General features: G+C 39.8%; 1 protein-coding gene across 8 annotated transcripts in view; it reads right to left on the bottom strand.

The window, feature by feature from the left end:
- The window catches only part of LIFR (LIF receptor subunit alpha), a 123086-nt gene that overhangs the window by 79933 nt on the left and 22848 nt on the right, over positions 1-20305 (bottom strand). Inside the window, exon 1 of one of the 8 annotated variants that reach the window (XM_042452508.1) lies at positions 12139-12251. The exons of the other annotated variants lie outside the window; for them this stretch is intronic. The gene's annotated coding sequence lies outside the window, so the exon portion shown is untranslated. Of the gene's footprint in view, positions 1-12138; positions 12252-20305 lie in introns of those variants that run through there. 8 annotated transcript variants of the gene reach the window in all.

Here is a 20305-nt window from a genome sequence, read left to right as displayed (position 1 = left end):
ATATCTAAAACAAAGAGAACAAATGTAGTCTCCATGATGCCCCTGATGCCACAGGGTGGTGTGGGGTTTTTTTGGCCCAAAATTAAAATTAATATAGCAAGCCTTTCTGCTCCCAGAGTGCCCCAGGAGTTAGGACATTTGAACGGGCAGGCACTCCAAAAGCCCCTCCCATGCAGAAAACACATTCATGAATGGACCCTTGGTTACTCTAGTTTTGACTTCTTCAACTGCATTTTTAGGCCTAATGTAACCCACAAAGCATTTAGGTAGCTAAAAATCTCTCCCCCAGATCATTCAGTTGCCTGAATAAACCAACAGAACCCCACACACCAAAACAAGACTAAAACTCAATAGCCCAATGCAACTTTCTGCAATTTGGGTATCCACATATCTCACCAGCCCCAGCAGGTATACACATTGTTCAGGAAGGCAGGGAGCTGTAAACCAAAATAATCTGAAAGGAGATGATTTGTAGAAGGCTGCCCTAATGGTTGAAAACTGTGGCTTACTCTGGCTTCTATTTTTTATTTTTATTTTTACAAATATGGCTGCCCCATCTTTAGCCATATTTGTACTGTACTAGTGGTGAGACATTTCCATCCCTATTGTGAAGCATACTGGGTGATCATCGTCCAGCTAACCTACTTTATAAAACTGTCATAAACACAAGATGGAGATAAAATAAACATGCAGTGATCTTAGATCTTCGTCAAAGGGAAGATGAAAATGTAACTTATCATTAATTATAAATGACAGGGATTTAAAAAAAAAATAACAGAAAAAAATACAACACAAAAAAATGACATTCTGATATTGTGCTTTGTGTGGTTCCATGCCTGTATGATATAACTGAATTCAGCCTACAGTTTCTACTGATCATTTAGAACTAGGGAGAAAACATCTAAAAGGATAAAATAAAGTATACAATAAAACACACAAACTGAAGTGAACATATACTTCTTCTATTACTATTCAGCACAACACTGAGAAACACAACATTTATCATGACATCTTCTGGACTGGAACAGAATAGGAAGACAAGGACTTCATGAAAATTCAACGCAATTTCCCCTCTCAGTTCTGACTGATGTATAAATAAAAATGCTAGCAATGTGAGTGATGCAAAAAGTATAGAGGGGAGTCAATGCCACACAAGGAGACAAGAGAAATGCAGAGGAATGGTGGTAAATTCATAAAAGGTCTCACAGAAATCTGTTTCTGAAACAAATCCAAAATCAGAAAGGACCTCAGCTTATTTGCTTGACAGGCTGAATTCACCCACTGTTTGGAAACAGAGTTCAAAACCTTGCATATCGTAGTTCCTTTAAATGTTAGATTAAAGCCTGGAGTGGATTCACCACTCTATTGACATGTAAGCTACCAGCACCTACTGCTCATCACTCCACAGAACATGAAACTCAAGCTTCAACCTACTGTTCCCTTCTCCTTAATTCAATATACTATGTAGAATGTGGCAGTAGCAGTAGGAGAAATGTAGTTTTTTCTAAGGGCTGTTGCAATATTGTGCAGCTCTCGTGGCAAAAACTGCATTTCTTGAAGGGCAACCATAATTCATCCTGGCAAACTACTACAGAGAAGAGGCACAAGAGGGACTGAAGGGCAGATCTCCCTTTCTTCATAAAGCTGCTCTTTCTGCTGCTACTGCCACCATTCTACCTAGTATATTGCATTAAGGAGAAGGGAACAGGAGGTTGAGGCTTTAGTTTCAGGTTCTGTGGAGTGATGAGCAGTAGGTTCTGGTAGCTTCCCCTTCGCTTCCAGCGAAATTCTACAGCCCTTGCTCCCCCCCATGCCATGCCATCTCATTCCCATAATAATAATAATAATAATAATAATAATAATAATAATAATAATTCCTCGCCCTAGAATGCCATCTCTGCATCCTCTTGCTTTTGTTTTCCCTCCTTGTGACCCCAGAATGCACACACATACATATGTAGCAAAAGCATTCACATATTGTATCAATTTGCCAAATTGAAAGGGAAACATTTGTAACATTCACATTGTAGCATTCGAATATTACACAAATAATAATAATAATAAAAAAGCCTCTTGCAAAGTGAGGTGCCCTGATGGGAGCAAGGAAGTGAAAGGGAAATGTAGCACAAGCACACACACATTCTATCTATAGGTATCACCCTGTAGCAAAAAGCATTCGCATAGTCTGTCAAAAATAAAAATTAAAAAATAAGAAGAGAGACAGAAAACTGCCTGCGAGAGGGAGGCATGTTCCATTCTCTGCTCTCCCTCTGACCATCACTCCCCTGAACTTGACCCTTTCTCCGGCTCCATCCTCCTCCTCCTCAGCCCTGATTCTGCCCTTGCCACCCTTTTTCCATCTCCTTCCTTCTCCTCCTCCTCCTCCTCCTTCACCCTGATGAAGGGGAGGCATGTTCCGCCCTCTGCCCTCCCTCTGACCTAAATCCCTCCCCTAAACCTGACCCGATCATGACCGGGACGAAGTTCATATTTGCCGCGCCCAGTTTTTCTCAAAAGATACAGCTTGGGCCCAGGGTACTTAGAGGACCGCCTCTCTCCATATAATCCGCCCCGCACTCTCAGATCTGGGGATAAACATCTTTTAAAGGTTCCAGACGCGAGACGAGCTGTCACCACACAAAGGGCCTTCTCAATCGCGGCCCCTAAGCTCTGGAACTCAATCCCCGACGAGCTCCGCCCAACCCCCTCCCTAGCCCAATTTAAAAAAGGGCTGAAAACGTATTTGTTTAAACAGGCTTACCCCCAATAGCCCTATTATGTTCCCCTCCCCCCATTGTTAGCTTGGAAGTGTTATTGTGTATCGCTGTTGTTTTTATGCTGATATTGTAATGTTTTTTATTGTAATTTTTTTATCTGTCATCGGGATGATAAATCCCACTATTGTACGCCGCCTTGCTCTATGGAAAGGTGGGATAGAAATAAAGCTTTTATTATTATTTATTATTATTTACTCCGCTTTCAAAAGCCAAGGGGCATTTGCCCCTGAATGGGTGTGGAAGCCTCAATTTCGCATGTGGAAGAATCGGGGCCAATATTAACTTCCCTTGGTTAGTCCGGTTTCTGAACCAGGGTAAAAGGTAGTCCGAATGGCCCCTGAATGGAACTGGGGGACTAGATGGTGGTAAACCAGGAATTGTTCACTGTCTCAGATTTTAAATCTCAGCTGAAGAACTTTGAACACTCTCTTCTGTTGTTGTGTGCCTTTAAGTAATTTCGAAGTTATGGTGATCGTAAGGCAATTCTATCATGGGGGTCTTGGCAAGATTTGTTCAGAGGTGGTTTGCCATTGCCTTCCCCTGAGGCTGAGAGCATGTGACTCGCCCAAGGTGACCCACTGGGTTTTGTGACCAAGCTGGGAATCGATCCTTGGAGTGGTACTCCAACACAATGTTAGTTCTCACTTCTCGTTTGGAGGGAAGCATTATGAGCCTCTGATAATCAGATCCAAGAACTCAGTTCACATGTTTGTACACATATTTTTTATAAGACAGATGTCGCCTAATCAGGCAAGGTTTACATTTTTGACATATCCTTGTTATCTGTCTTGGATTACAAAAACAGCACATTCCACAGGCAGATAATTAAGGAGTTTTATACAATAATATTTATATAAGACCATGATATACACATTGTGTTTTGGGATGAATTCCAGACGTTTGCTTCTTGGGGGAGGAGGAAGCTCAGATCTCACTCATCATAAACAGCTCTGCTTGCTGGAATGCTTCATTTCATCATGGGTGACCTATTTTTATGTTTTCCTGGTGGACTCTGGTCTAGACTGATGAAGAATGTAAGTAACTGGCTAGTAGAAGGATTGGAACCCACAAGGTTTTGCTTGATGTCAATTATTTGGTACAATTATTAAAAGAAATAAAATGCAACCAGCTGAACACTTTCTAGATGAGATGAGCAAAAGAATATGGGAAGCTATCACTGGTCCATCCAACACAACGTTTCTTAAAACAGCTTTCCCCAGTTTAGTATGTCGTACAGATGTTTTATACCAGCTCCAGTTAACTTGGCTGATGATTAGGAATGATGCGAGATGCCATCTGACATAATCTAGAGGAGTGGTTCTCAGTCTTTGTTCTTCCGTATGTTTTCAACTTCAACTCCCAACATCTCTTGCCATTGGCTATGCTGGTTTGAAAACCAGTGATCTAGAGGGCCACAGGCTTCCCACCTCTGACCTACACTCCACTCCAGTGTTTCAGGCTAGTATCTTTCCTAGCCTTACCTAGAGATGCCAAGGACTGAACTTGTGACCAATTGCAAACAAGTTCTTCCACTGAGCTATGGCACTTCATTTATTGCATGCTTTTCTTTAAAGATGTAGGAAGAAAGATAATAAAACCCTGTAAATCTGGAATCAGCATGGTCAATGAAAAAGAACAAAAAGAAGAGCAATGACCAATAGCAATGCATTAGAATGAAGCAAGCAAGAAACAAGATTTAATTAGGCAAAAGGTTAGGAGTGTAATAACAAAAGACACTTGTCACACTGCAAAGTCCAACAGAAAGACAACACAGACAGCCATAACTGCTGATTTTGCAAGATTGTACACAGACATATTGATCTGTTGCATTTTGCAATTATGCACATACGTACGTCCTATTGATTATTTTGACAAAATATTTTGACTTTGTATTTGAGGGCAACAAAGGCTGGAGTGTTGTTCTAGCTGTTTCTGCAAATACCACAAACCAGACAATAGCAAAGATTCTCCGCCAAGAATAATGGTTGTTTGTTTCAAAAGTAATTTAAAAATCCGTGATCCAGCACTGCATTTCCACTGCTTTCTTTTATTTTTCATGTGAAAATTGTACATGAACATGTACATTAATAAAAACAATTGGCCATGATTATTAACTTTAGACAATGAAGTGGAATTTGAATCTTAATCGTAACCAGATTTGTAACTTGGCAGCTACATTCTCAACACCTCATTATCAATGATAGCCATTTTATAGTGGCCAGGGAAAAGTCTGCCCTTCTAATTGTTTCATTCCCTCCTGCACATTCTCTTTCTCTCTCACACAGACAAACATATTCATTACTTTCTAGAAACAGGAAAAAATATATAGAAACTATTTTCCTGGAAAAGTGCTGGGGGGGGGAGCTGTTTAATGTCTTCTTTTTTAATTTTTGAATAATGCTGTCTGTCATAGGCAGGGCTTACCATCAGGTAGATTGATAGCCACCTCAGAAAGTTTGTGGGTGTTATGAAAGAAGAACAAGATGCTGGTTAGCTAATGCTTGTGAGTACACTATCACCAGTTTACCTATCTCTTTAACAGCTTTGCAGCAATTATTTAAAATATTTCTGCATATCCTATTGCATTTTTTTAAAAACAAAGGAAGTGATTATGAAAAGCTAAACCAGTAAGAATAATTTTTCTTCACGTTCCTGAAAAGATCTAAGCTGACCTCCATTTTGTTTTATCCTGCCTTTCTCCCAGCATAGGATTCAAGGCAGCTTACAACCATTTAAAAACACAATATACTAAAGGGAAAAAAGCTATTAATAGAAAACAGAATCATAGTTCTGTTTTAAAAACACAAGTAAAAAATAAAAGTTAAAAACACATTTAAAACATAAAGAAATAGGAACCCAGTATCCCCTGTTCATAGTTTCATCTGCTAGAAATTAATAACTAAATGTACACTTAAATAGGGGAAAAAATCCTGAAAAGGAGCTTCACAAATTGGAAACAACCACAGAAAAGGCTCTCCATGTCCACATCAAACAAACCTGTGATGGTGGCAGGACTGAGAAAAAGCCCTCCCAAACAGATAAAGAGTTAATCAAAATTAAGATACAGAGTATACAAGTACTAATTAGCTGAAGATATATAGGTACTAACTAGCTAAACTAGGATCAGAGATTATGCTGTATTGGACTATTTCAGAAAAATGCCTACAATGAAGGCTGGAGTTAAGAGGGAAAACATGCAGCGTAACAGAATACAAACTTGCATGTACTGTATGTGTGCATATATTATAGTCATTATTTTAGCAGGAAAAGAAAGGCTGCAAGAGATATATGTATCATATTACACATCCTGTTATCATCACCAATATAAAAAGCTTCTAAAACTTCCCCCTAATTACAAGTCCATGCCAGAAGTAGCACACATTTCTGGGAAACCAAAGCAAATTGCCAATTTGGCTGACAGTAAAGATAAAGCTACAGAAATAGAAGATGGACTTGTTTTCTTGAGAGCAAACCTTGCTGACCTACAGTTTTCAGTCTCAGACCTCTACTCTTTATCACATTAAACTTAATTTGTGCTCTACTCTGTTATGAGAATGCATTTCTGCTATCGTTCATTCAATCAACTACATTATTCAAAATAAATCTCCACATCTGGATACCTTATCCAAAATGCTTGAGACCAGAAGTGTTTTGGATTTGGGATTTATTTGGATTTTGGAATATTTGCATATACATAGTAAGGTATCTTGGAGACAGGACTCAAGTCTGGGGCTTCACTAAAGGTTGTAGACCACATGCTTACCACTAAGGGTGTGTGTGACACACTGCTCCCCAAACAACTACCTTTGGGCAGGAATGGATTGTAGTGTTTGCCTGCATGCCTTTAAAATGCTGAAGAGGTGGTGTGAGTGAGGTGAGGCTCTGTGTGAAGAGAAAGGAGAGGCCTCAGGCTTAAAAAATTAAATGTGTAATGTTTATTTTTTAAAAAAATAAATAAAAAAATAAATTTGTTATTCTGTCTAAATTTTCTTTTAAAAACATCACATCTTACATTTTAATTGCATAAGACAACGAAATGTAAAGTGTATGATATTGTAATTTAAAGGCATAACTTTAATTTTGCTAGTTGTTTACATTCCAATTGCCATTACCTTCAGTAATATAAGGGAATTACAACTTATGAGTAACATTAGTATAAAAGCATTACTAAGCATTCTATATGGTGTGTTATGGGAGGAGGTCAATGGCGGAGGGGGGTGACACTGAGTTACTGCACCTGGTGGTGCCAACTCTAGTCGTGCCAGCACTGCCCAAGTCTAAGTGTGGAATTCATTTATGCTTCATACACACCTTATGCACACAGCCTGAAGGTAATTTTATACAAAATATTTTAATAATTTTGTGCATAAAACCAAGTTTGAGTACACTGAATCATCAGAAAACAAACATGTCACTATCTCAGCCACCCATGTGGACAATTTTGGGTTTTGGAGGATTTTGGATTTCTGGATAAGGGACACTCAATCTATATACTATTCAAAATAGATTTCCATGTGTTCTAGGTAGGAGTGGTCAGTAGAGGACTTTCTCTGTCTCCCAAGCAAGGTGTGTATTCCTTTGAGATCTTCATGATAGCAACAGGCAGCCCCCTTGCAAGCCATTCATTTCTCCACAAGTCACACTCATCCAAAGTTAAGTATTAAAGGGCAGCTTCCCCCTTCCCCCCTTTCTCAGCACTCACCTCCAACTATGGATGTAAGGTGTAGAGGCAGTAACATAGACAGTTACAACAATACAGTGGGATTGCCAAAGTTTGACTGTAAGGACTGTGTGAAATAGTAGAATCATAGAATCATAGAATCATAGAATCGTAGAGTTGGAAGAGACCACTAGGGCCATCCAGTCCAACCCCCTGCCATGCAGGAAATCCAAATCAAAGCATCCCTGACAGATGGCCATCCAGCCTCTGTTTAAAGACCTCCAAGGAAGGAGACTATCACCCTCCGAGGGAGTGCATTCCACTGTCGAACAGCCCTTACTGTCAGGAAGTTCCTCCTAATGTTCAGGTGGAATCTCTTCTCCCTCAGCTTGCATCCATTGTTCCGGGTCCTGTTCTCTGGAGCAGCAGAAAACAAGCTTGCTCCCTCTTCAACATGACATCCTTTCAAATATTTAAACAGGGCTATCATATCACCTCTTAACCTTCTTTTCTCCAGGCTAAACATCCCCAGCTCCCTCAGTCGTTCCTCATAGGGCAAGGTTTCCAGACCTTTCACCATTTTAGTCGCCCTCCTCTGGACACGCTCCAGTTTCTCAATGTCGTTCCTGAATTGTGGCGCCCAGAACTGGACACAATATTCTAGGTGGGGCCTGACCAAAGCAGATTACAGTGGCACTATTACTTCTCTTGATCTAGACACTATACTTTTATTGATGCAGCCTAAAATTGCATTGGCCTTTTTAGCTGCCGCATCACACTGTTCACTCATGTTCAACTTGTGGTCTACTTGGACTCCTAGATCCCTTTCACACGTAGTTTCATTCAGCCAGGTGTCACCCATCCTATATCTGTGCATTTTATTTTTCCGCCCTAAGTGCAATACCTTACATTTCTCCGTGTTGAATTTCATTTTGTTAGCTTTGGCCCAGCTTTCTAGTCTATTCAGGTCATTTTGAATGATGATCCTGTCCTCTGAAGTATTAGCTATTCCTCCTAATTTGGTGTCATCTGCAAATTTGATAAGTATGCTCCCAATTCTGTCATCCAGGTCATTGATAAAGATGTTGAATAGCACTGGGCCCAGGACCGAGGCCTGTGGGACCCGACTGGTCACTTCTCTCCAGGATGAAAAGGAGCCATGGTTGAGCACCCTTTGTGTTCGGACAGTCAACCAGTTACAAATCCATGTAACAGTTACCTTGTCTAGTCCACATTTTACAAGCTTCTGTGCAAGAATGTCATGGGAAACCTTGTCAAAGGCCTTACTGAAATCAAGATATACTATATCCACAGCATTCCCTTCATCTACCAAGCTAGTAATTTTATCAAAGAAAGAGATTAGATTTGTCTGGCATGACTTGTTTCTCTGAAACCCATGTTGACTTTTTGTGATTGTAGCATTGCCTTCTAGATGTTCACAGACCCTCTGCTTAATGATCTGCTCTAGAATCTTTCCTGGTATTGATGTCAGACTAACTGGACAATAATTGTTGGGATCCTCTTTTTTCCCCTTTTTGAAGATGGGGACAACGTTTGCCCTCCGCCAGTCGGCTGGGATTTCTCCTGTTTTCCAGGAGTTTTCAAAGATTATTGCCAATGGCTCCGATATTACATTTGCCAGTTCTTTTAATACCCTTGGATGGAGTTCATCTGGTCCCAGAGACTTAAATTCATTTAGATTAACAAGGTGTTCCTCTACTATCTCTTTACTTATTCTGTGCTGAAATTCCCCTATTCTGTCCTCTGCTCCATAGTACTACTTCCTTTTCACCATCTTTAATCTTTCACCTTTCAGCTTCAAATGATAGCCCTCAGATCTAGAATTATGGCAAATAATATCTGTGTCTACTTTCTCTGCACAATGCCTAATTTTATAAATTTCTATCATTTATCATTTGCTTAACTGCATCCACCACCACTCCAGATAAAAAGCCCCAAATGTTGTAATCTTTCCTCAGAGGGCATTTTCTTAATTGTGTGTGGTGTAGTGGTTTGAGCATTGGACTATGACTCTGGAAAACAGGGTTCGAATCCCCGCTCAGCCCTGGAAAGCCCCTGGGTGACCTTGGGCAAATCACACACTCTCAGCCTCAGAGGATGGCAATGACAAACTCTCTCTGAAGAAATTTGCCAAGAAAACCCCATGATACAGTTTCCTTAGGGTTACCATAACTTGGAAACTACTTGAAGGAATACAACAACAACGATATATCTGTACCTTGTCTAGCCATACCTATGTTTCTGTGGTGCAATGACTACCACTGTACAGAGTACTCCACAGGCAGTTTTATTTTTGACTTGTTTATCCTTAGATTAAAAAAAAAAACAGGCTTAAGCCCCCATTTTTGTTCTACAGTACAACTTAGGCAACACATTTTTTTTTAGTAATGCATCTTAGCCCAGCCATTGCTTGCGTTCAGATTATTGTATCATATTTTCATAAAGTATTTCAGCTTAAGAGATTTGAAAAAATCTTTTCCTTTTTGCTTCATGTCTTGGCTTCATAAGATATGATTTCTCAACTGAGTCACTATTTTTCCTACCCTGCAAGCTAATTATTTATATTTAAAGATGCTTATACACCACCTTTAGGGAGCCTTTTCAAGATTTCTTACAGTACTCATTAAACATCAATAACATACAATTAAAATCTTATTAGTTAATAATGAGTAAAAGCCAAAAGGGAGGAATAAAACAAAAACATATACAACCATTTAAAAACACTCATGCCCAAGAAGAATTTCCCTCAAGCAACTCAATAAAATTCTTAGGCAAAGGCACCTAATGACAGATGCACCTTTAGGGGACTTCTGGGACATTACATCATTACAGCAAGAAATGTACTTGTCATTGCTATTTATTTATTTATATTTCATTTATATGCCACCTTTTATCCCAAGGCAGAATGAACACAGTCAATATAATATTTTATAATTTAAATTTAATAAGGCAAACTGACAAACCCCATCAAAAGGAGTCTGGAAATCTTGCTTGTTTACTTATATCACAAGCAAGAAATCATCATCAACTTCATCACAACATACCATTTTCCTCTATCTAACCTTGCCATAGTCTATCAATATCAGAATTCAAGGGTATGTTTCTAGATTGAACTGCCATTCTTTATTTTGGAGTCTCAAGGCTACATATACAAATTTAGTCAGTGCTTATCACTTTGACAAACTCCAAAACACAGCCATCATAAAGAGGCCCCTTTAATGCACAAAGTTAAGTGAAGCTTAATATTTTACCTAGTATTTTCTTGTCTGATCCATCCCACCTTTCCCACATAGCTTCCTGTGGGTTGAGATAAACTAATCCCTCATAGGATTTGTATCTGACAGAGAATCGATAAGAGCTAATTATAACACTGATAAGGTGCTCTCTTTCGGTTTGAAGACAAAGCAAACAGAAAGAAAGAGAAGGAAGAATGAGTCCTCAAACCAAGTGCCTGGCTTGTTTCAGCAGGATACCTCTAACAGAATGACAGTTTGGAGCTCCCTTTTTTCCCCCTGTCTGATGAACCAAGCAAGTCACAAAGGTGAAAGAAACGTGACGATTTGGAAACAGGGCAAAGCTCACAGGACAGCCTTTTGTCAATAAGTCGAGGATACTTAGCATATTTATTCTGTCTTTCCCCTCAGCAGACTCCCGACAGAAATGAGCATTTTCAAACACAGTTGTCTTCCTCATTTTCATCAAAAGGTTTTGGAAACCACCTAGATGCCACAAGAGCAATTCTAACATTAATCCATCCCATTTTCTCAGTAATCACATTTCAATCAAGCAAAAGCACCAACTGCTGTCACCCAAAAGATGAATCTGCTACTGAATAGGCAAAGGTCCTAATCAAACAAGGCCATATGGCTGGGGTGGGGGTGATAAAATAATCAATAATAAAACTTTATTTATATCCTGCCTCTCTGTCCATGACAATTGAGGTGGCTTACAGTTAAAAGAATACATACAAAACCTCATATCCCAATAGTTCCCACCCTCCCCTAAAACATCAAATAAACAATTAACTATTAAAAACATATATTAAAATGAACAAAGTGAGAGAATGGGGCTACAGCGTATTCAGAAGGATGGTTCAGTTGGTGGCCAGGTTTGCTATTCAGGAACGGCCTGTCGGAAGAGATCAGTCTTGACAGCCTTTTTAAAGCTGTCTAAATTGGTAATCTGATGGATCACCTCCGGCAGGCCGTTCCATAATCTGGGAGCGATTGACGAAAAGGTCCTCCGGGTAGTAGTGGTTATCCTAGTTTTTATACGCTGCAGTAAATTCCTCCCAGAGGACCTGAGTGCGCGGGGTGGATTGTACAGAAGGAGGCTGTCTTGAAGATAGGTTAGGCTCAAGCCATTTAGGGCTTTAAAGGTAAGAACCAACACCTTGTACTGCGCTCAGAAACCAATGGGCAGCCAGTGGAGTGATTTTAAAATAGGTGTTATATGATCACTTCTGGTTTTACCAGTGACCAACCTGGCTGCCATGTTCTGAACTAATTGAAGTTTCTGGACTAAGCACAAGGGTAGCCCCATGTAGAGCATGTTGCAGAAATCGAGTCATGAGGTTACCAGCACATATACCACAGTTTCCAGGTCCACCACTTCCAGGAAAGGTCGCAGTTGGCATACCAGCCGAAGCTGACAGCAAGCACTCCTGTCCGTCGCATTTACCTGATTTGTGTGGCCTTCTGACTGTTACTAGAATGCAGACCTCAGCAGCTCTACCTAACACAGTCCACAGTAAGGAATCCTGGAAGCTGCAACAGCAACATCTGGAGGGCCACACAATTCTCATCCTTCTCATATGAGAAGTCGAACAACATTCTATTCTTATCTACTGTTTACATGTGTTTGTAAAACAGGCTTTCTTCAAACTTGACTTGCCTAATTTAAATAATTCTTAGCTAAGCTTGTGAACAGCAAGTTTATACAGTAATTGGCAATGTTGAATAGGTTTCTATGTCTTTTTTTTTTCTTTTTTGTTATTGCAAAACTGGTGGAAAAGCTTATCTGTTCTATGGTGGGCTGGTAGCGACCCAAATGCATTAACAATATGGTTTTCCTAATTGGTTGTTTGGATGTTACACAACACCATGGTTGAGCCAGTCACACATGAGTAGGAAATAGTGATAATGAGCAAAAAAAGAGGGAAGTGTGCCAGTCAGTAGTGCATGGTAGCTCTCTGCTGTCTATATACAGCTTGGTAAGCCATGGTTTAGTTAGGATGCAAACAGAGCCAGTTTAACTAATAGGAAGTTTTCTATAAACCAGAATTATTATCCAAACATGATGGGAAATCTGCAAATCAGCTTAACATTCATCTTACACATATATTGTATATACTCATGTATAAGTCTTGAAATTTCAGTCCAAAAACTGACCCCCAAAAAAACTGGGTCGACTTATCAACTGGTCAATATAAGTATTGTACTTTAACTCCTATATATAAATAAAAAGGAGCCATCCCCTTTCTCTGAATACAGTGGTAAAATGTGAGAGCTTAGTCCACCCTGGGAGCACGAAAAAGAAGCATGGCTCCCTCTGCTTTCTCATCCATCCAGCCTTTAGGATGAACACAAACAATTATACCTGACATAATTTTCTAAGTTCTTTGGCATCATTTTCCTTTGCATCATCCTTTACCTCCTTTGTTATACGCCCCTAAGTTTTACCCTCTACTTAACCACTGGTCATAGCAAAATCCATAATTTTGGCCCCAAAACCTGCACTCTACTTATACATGAGATTGACTTATAGTTGAGTATATACGGTAATTTGCTTTTGCCTTTTTCATGGTGGGGCACTCTTGTTTCTTGTTTCTGCTTATTGAATTTTTTTTTTAAATCCACATTCCTGACTCAGCAGGCAGGCACTCAAAATAGCTCACAACCAGATTTTTAAAAAACCCTCTAACCCCATATAAGATTAAGAGACAGAGAAGACAGCAGATAAAACACAGTGAAGTATCAGGTAAGACACTTAGCAAAAAGAATCAAAACATCCCAAATTTCTTTTTCACAGCAAGAAAAATATGTAACTGGAAGCCAATGACAGTGGAAATCCACTGCATTTGCTCTTCTTAGGGCACTGCAGTGCAATTCAGGTCTTGTCCAGCATGTCAGACATTAAGCTCTGCTCACAGAATGCACCCGTTCAAAATGAGTGAATATAAGCTACAAATGGAAGACAAAAAATAAGAATAAAACTGAATTATTTTTCATCATTCTTCCCCAACAATCAAACACTTATTTTAATTCCAAAATTACTATGAGCCAGTGTGGTGTAAAGACTGTCAGTGTGGTATAGTGGTCTTGGTGTTGAAGTAAGACTCCTGGAGTCCAGAAGTTGAATCCCCAGTTGAAACCTGAGCAACCTTGAACAAGTCACACTCTTTCAAGTCTCAGTGGAAAGCAATTCCAAACTCTGATCAAATCTTGCCAAGGAAAACCTTATGGCCTTAGGGTCACCAAAAGTCTGGAATGATTTGAAGGCATACAACAACAACAAATTAGGATTCATCGTTTATCTTGTGAAGTGGACTCTAGTTCATAAAACATTTTTCCATAACAAATTCATTAAGTTAAGCTATCATAACAGTCCATCACACCAACACAACGCACTCTCTGAATGTTGTGAAGTTACTGTGAGATGTTGCAAGCAAAGCTGCCTCTGTAATTAATGGGAGAAGAATACTGCCACCTTGAAGCAGTGTATCTCTCTAATGCCCAGCTTCAGGGTGGGCTCTCAAACCAGGTTGCTCTTTAGAAAGCTGCCTTTGAACATCACATGTGCCATAAAGCAGGTAATTTTCTAAGGCAGCTTTCTTAGGACCTTTTGGTCCTGAGGACTCATCCAGAAGACAGTAACTGGAGAAACAGGTTGCTTCAAACCAATAACTTTCTACCAACAACAGTGGAGATGGCTTTGCTTCCAACACTCAATGGCTGCTGCCTTCTTGTCTTTTGCTGCCCATGCTGACATAGTTATGCTAGCAAAAGACAAGAGCAAGACTTCATTCTTAGTATTTAAAGTGCCACAGGATTTTATTTTTGTTTACTACAGGACTGTTTTTGCTACAAGAAGAGCGGCCATATCTACCAATTTGGAGGAAAAGAGAAATAAATAGCATAAAGAGGTCAAAGAAAACTAGAGTAAGATGACTCTTTTTATGATTTGCTTCCAAATGCTTTGACCGGTAGAAAGCCTTGTTGGCATGAAATGTTCAAATAACTAACTAGAGAGACTGGTTGTTAGAGGAGTGTTTGGCATGAGGTAAATAGCTACTTTTGTTCCTTTGAGGTTAACAAACAGTGTATTGAAAAGCTGTTGAAAACTAAAAGAATTATTGAACTAAGAAAGAACTGAAGTTTACACTTTATTGTTCTTCTTAGATAGATGGGGAGAAAAGGAGCAAATAAAAGGGAACACGAAAACCTGAAATGAAAATATTTCCACAAGCAATGAACAATAAGCCATTGATGCTCAGTTCAGTGTTTCTCCAAACGTTTTGAATGTGGATCTCCTCCTGAACTTACTCCATAACCCAAGTTCCCCAGACCACTGGCCACTGAAAAATGAATACATGACAGAATCAAGGATTCCACACCTTACATCCAGCCCATGGACAAACAGATCCCACCATGGTGTAACTGTACAGATACAATGTGTGGATTGTGTCATTAACCCACATCTGACATTGGAAGGGGAATAAAACAGGGTGCCTCGACCTCTCAAATGAGACCAACAGCTAAGGAAGGAGCTCCCCTTGCCAAAGGTTCAAGAATATTCCCTCTCTTTCTGCAGCATCCATGGTTAGTGGAGGAGTTTCTTTTTTAACATTATTCCTTTTTCAGCTGAGAGGACAGAACATGTGTGGCTCAGAAGCCTCTCTGTTCCTGGAATTTGCTGCTTCTTCCACCCCACTAGTTTAACTGTCATGTAATCCTCCTGGGGGAGAGCTAGCTTCATTATTTTGAAATCCACTACCTTAGTTACATAATCAATAGCCACGGAAGAATTAATTTTCCAGGGTCATTGATCCTGCCAAGTTTAAATCTCATTCTTTCAAATACAAGATCAGGTAAACATACCTTTTGAGCTTTGAGATACAGAAAAGATTAAGCCAGTGGTAATTTAGGAGAAAATATAGATCTATGCTTTCAGGAATCTGTAGAATACTAAGAAATCAATTTAATTCCCGTAAGTGGCTCTCATTCCTTAATGTGACTCTAAAAACCACTTTCAGCTAGCAGGATATCCCATGACCACAATGCCCTATTCATAATAAATTATTTAGAATTTTTAACACATGTATAACAATTTGAAGTATTTGTGCTGCAGCAATACAACATTAGTGCTAAAATGCCTTTAAAATGTGGAGCTGCTATAGTATAAGGTAAGAATCTGCTTCTGCACTTAGCCTTTTCTGCTGCACCTTCAAAATGGTCCATTTGCACATGATCCATATTACTGCAGCTCATTACTAATAATCACTGTCAGCAGATGGCTTCCCATATTAGCAGGCTAGTGAACCGATTCTTGAAGGAACAGTCAGAGTTAGTGGCCCATGGCTCCCAAACAAATTTTGCACCTTGGAATAGCTATTTTATTATTCATGCTGAAACCCAGGGTAGATTCACCACTCCACTGACATGTGAACCATCAACTGCAACGAGTGATAATGTGATATTAAGCTACCGGTAGAAGATCAGATAAAAAGCTGAGAAATAGGAAGCATTTGTGTCTGTTTTAAAACAGATCTAGAGTTCAAGGGCCATTATTTTCTTCCTGATCTCAGATAATTACACCATGATCACATAGTGCAGTGGTTCTCAAAGGGTGGGGTGGGATCCCCAGTGGGGAAAGCCTTTCAAAGATTTTTCTGGGCAAGATTTATTCAGAGGACATTTGCAATTACCCTCCTCTTAGCCTGAGAGAGTGCGCCTTACCAATGGTCACCCAGAGGGTTTCCACAGCTGCGCTGGGTTTCAAACCCTCATCTTCTAGATTCCTAGTTCAAGACTCAAACCACTGCACCATGCTGGCTCTTGCTCCTTAATCAGTCTTTCTTCTTAAACAAGTCCAGTAGAGTGTATCTTTATAAGTGTACTTATGTACTCTGTAGAGAATGCAAGTCAGAAGTCAAACAGTCCAGGAGCTACAAAGCCAATCAACTGTCTCCAATGCTGAGGAGAACAGATGGGGCAGAGGGATGCACAAATGAGTAGTTAGAAGGACCTGTTATCAGGAGTCACCAGGATCAGAACTGAGGTTTCTGAGCTGGCAGGGTTGTCTTTGTCTGATGGCTGAGCGGAACCATCACCCTGTACATCTGCCTATCTTTTCTGCAGAGGCTGATTCTGCAGCTGGGGTTGCTCTGATTGTGCTACAGATGTGTGCCTCTGTGCTGAGCCACTCCCCAGACACATATACAGTACTTACAGCTGTGGCTGTGTCTGCCACTTGCCTGAGGAAGGCACAACATGACCTCCCTCCACTGGAGGACAGCATGCCTGTTAACCATGGATCCCTGGTGAATTTCAGCTTGAAATACATAATCAGAATCCTTGTAAGATTTAAGTCACCCAACAAATGACACAAGAGCCATAACATCATAAGAGTCACTCTGGATCAGAGCAAATGCTTCTCTAGGCCAGCATTCTGTGGCAAACCAGATGCCTATGGGAAGCCCGCATGAGCACAAGAGGAAATTCATACTTATGTTCCCTGACAGCTGGTGTTCAGGGAGATGTTGTCTCTGATATTTGAGCTAATATACAGCCATTAGCTATTATGACCAAAAGCCACTGATAAACACATTCTCTTACCCTGTGGAAAATAAGGCTATTGGGAAGAATCATTGTTACTCTTATCTACCAAGGACAGAAGCATAGGGAATAGGCTTAAAATTACAGGAGTGTAGATCTAAAAGCCAACATATTTCCTGGGACTGTATTCACTTAGAATGCATACTGGAGGATTCATATAGTCAGATACTCTCTCCATGACAGAAACTCCTTCACATGGAAGAGGAAGAAGCTATCTGACCTCCTTCTTAGTAAGTTAATTTTCTGGAAGTGATATAATTCTACTGATTGAAGCAGTTTCATCTTCAGAAATAGAAGGGTGATCCCCTAATCCTGTTCCACCCCCATCTTCTAAGTGTGTCCTCCCTGTGCCCTCCAAGCACAATTTCAGACCATACAGAGGTCTGTAGGATGGAGAAGAGGAGAAAGTCTTGTCATATTAGCACAATGTTGGATTTAATCCAATACATTTAAGAGCATAAGAAAGTAATGCAGGATTAGTCCAACATTCTGTTCTGTGTGACTGTGTGAATCAGTCCCCTCCCAATCCTACTGATAGAAGTCATTGTTCATTCCATCAGCAAAAATAACACAACTAGATCCTTGCCTTTCTTGTGTTTGTTTGTTTTTTGTGGTGTGGTACAATTAAACTGTCACCGTGGCAGTAATGATTCAGTACAATCCGGACTTTCTACGAGATTCTGCAAGCTGTCTTTATCAGGGTTAAGTGAATTAACCTGAGAAACTTTCCAATATGCAAAAGGAATAAAAGATTCAACAATGGAGGAAGCTCTACAGAAGCTGTGAGATCTCCTTTCTTTGCTGTGCCTCTTGAAGCATTAAAAAGTTTGGATTCTTTACAAACTGCACCATGAAGTACTGCAAAGAAGGGAGTCATTTAAAGAAATGTTGTGGCTCTCCTTGTTTATAATATGGAAACTCATCAAATGTCTACATGAACTTTTATTAGTGGAAATATAAAACAACACACACACGAAGGTAACCCATGCAAACAACCAGCATACAGAGCTATCCAAAATGTAAAAGTGAAAGGGGATAGTGAAGTTCTAGGCGTGTATGAGAGAATAGCTACCTGTCTTGAAACAAAGGTTCCATGGAAGACTCAAGCCTCAAAGCTTAAGAATTCAGGTTTCGTCAGGCAAAAGGAAAGGGACGAAAGAATTCAAACTGAGGCCTGAGGGCAACAGTCACCATACATGTGGGGGGAGAGGGGAACTGCAGCAAAAAGCTTACATTTTGAGATACTATTAACACCTTTAAACCAACCCCAAGTCATAGACCATGGGAAACCAAAAGCTTGATTGCCTCTCAATGGAACCTGATAAGGTTTCCAAAGCAGAGAGGGTGTGTGTGTGTGTGTGTGTGTGTGTGTGTATTCGGCAGATGAGAGGGATTGATTTTGATCAATGATGCTTCATGGACTTTACAACACCTAGTCAAGATCTAGAGTCCCAAGAAATGAGGGCAGGAGGGGGTATTTAGGGATACACAAGCAATGAAAGGGGATTCCAGTCTTGTTTGATCTGGCAGAATTCATCTTTGACTTCCAGGTCCATCAGAAATGCAGGGGGGGTGTGGCGGAGCTCTTCCAGCAAGCTCCTCTATCCCCACACCCTTCTATACAGCTGGGTCTATGTTTCATTCACAGTATCTATTCTGATGTTGTGTATGCCATGACAACTGCATCTGCTCATGCTGTTGGCTAATGTTACATTAATGTTAAACTATAGCTGGATTAATGAATACTGTATATTGGGGGATGCTTACAGTCACTTTCACAATTTGTGGAACAGGTAAGACAGTCTATCAAGTCAAATGATGAGCTAGCTATCAGTTTACCCTCCTCGTCCCCGCAACACTTCAAATGGGATTCCTGGTCTGTTTTTTTTTTCTTCAAGTACATTTTACACATACATTTAGTTATAGGATTACATGAACTGTATCAAAAAAAAAGAGGGGGGCAGATAACAGTTACAAAGTTACTGAGAGGACTGGATGAGGCATTCTAATTGCACTGCAAGTACTACTAAACTGGAACTGTTGTTCATAACTGTGTACTGCAAACTCACACAACTGTTGCTGTTTTTTCAGAGTTTGTCCTTGAGGAGAACATTTGTACCGAACTGGGTAAGGTCATGTCAAAGGTAGCCCTATCCATCTTTGTTATATCATTAATGTACGGATTTGTTGACTGACATGGTAATTGCATGGCCTAAAACTGTCTAAGGATTCCAACTTGCCAGGCTTCTTCATAGTAGCACTAGGTGGCAATATTTAACATCTCAGGTACTCATTAGCTAAGTTAATACTCAAAACTTTAAACCCTGACGTGTTTTGGCAATCTTCATTGCTGAACAATTGACATACGCTGAATTCAACCACAGCAAATCTAATGGGATCAAATTGTTATTTTTTACACTGAAGGCCCATAATTCTTTTTTTCTTTTGATGCTGAATTGCACAAAGACTTTTTGCATGAAAAAGAGTGAAAGTAAGAGCAAACAGCTCTAAAAGAACAAAGGTTAACAAATGAGATCTAGATGAACTGAAGACTTCATATTCAAATTGCCACTCAACTGATTTTGTTATTACACCTCATATATAATACCGATTGCCAAACTGGGATGAGGGGCAGGAATCTTTACTGTTGCAATAACTACTTTTACTAGCGATTTTCTTTAAAATGCTAATTCATGCACACATAAGAAAATACTATTTGACAGCTGTGTATCTCCAGTGATTTAGCATTCACATTTAACATTAAATGACTTAATATCATTTATTTACTTTTGCAAGAAGCCTAAACATTTGGCTACACTTAAAATAAAATAGTCAGCATCATGATATAATTAAAACTATATTATCCATTTGATTATGCATATGATTCCAGTGGCCCAAAATGGGGGCAAAAAAAGAACCTTTAAAATAGCTTTGAGCCACAATTTTCTGGATAGAGATCAGCACACTAAATAGCCCCATTAAATTTCAGATTAAATCCCAGACCAGTATAG

The sequence above is a fragment of the Sceloporus undulatus genome, chromosome 2 (genome assembly GCF_019175285.1).
Source record: "Sceloporus undulatus isolate JIND9_A2432 ecotype Alabama chromosome 2, SceUnd_v1.1, whole genome shotgun sequence".
Taxonomy (NCBI): domain Eukaryota; kingdom Metazoa; phylum Chordata; class Lepidosauria; order Squamata; family Phrynosomatidae; genus Sceloporus; species Sceloporus undulatus.
Note: the sequence above shows the minus strand (reverse complement) of the source record. Positions and strands in the feature narration are given on the sequence as shown.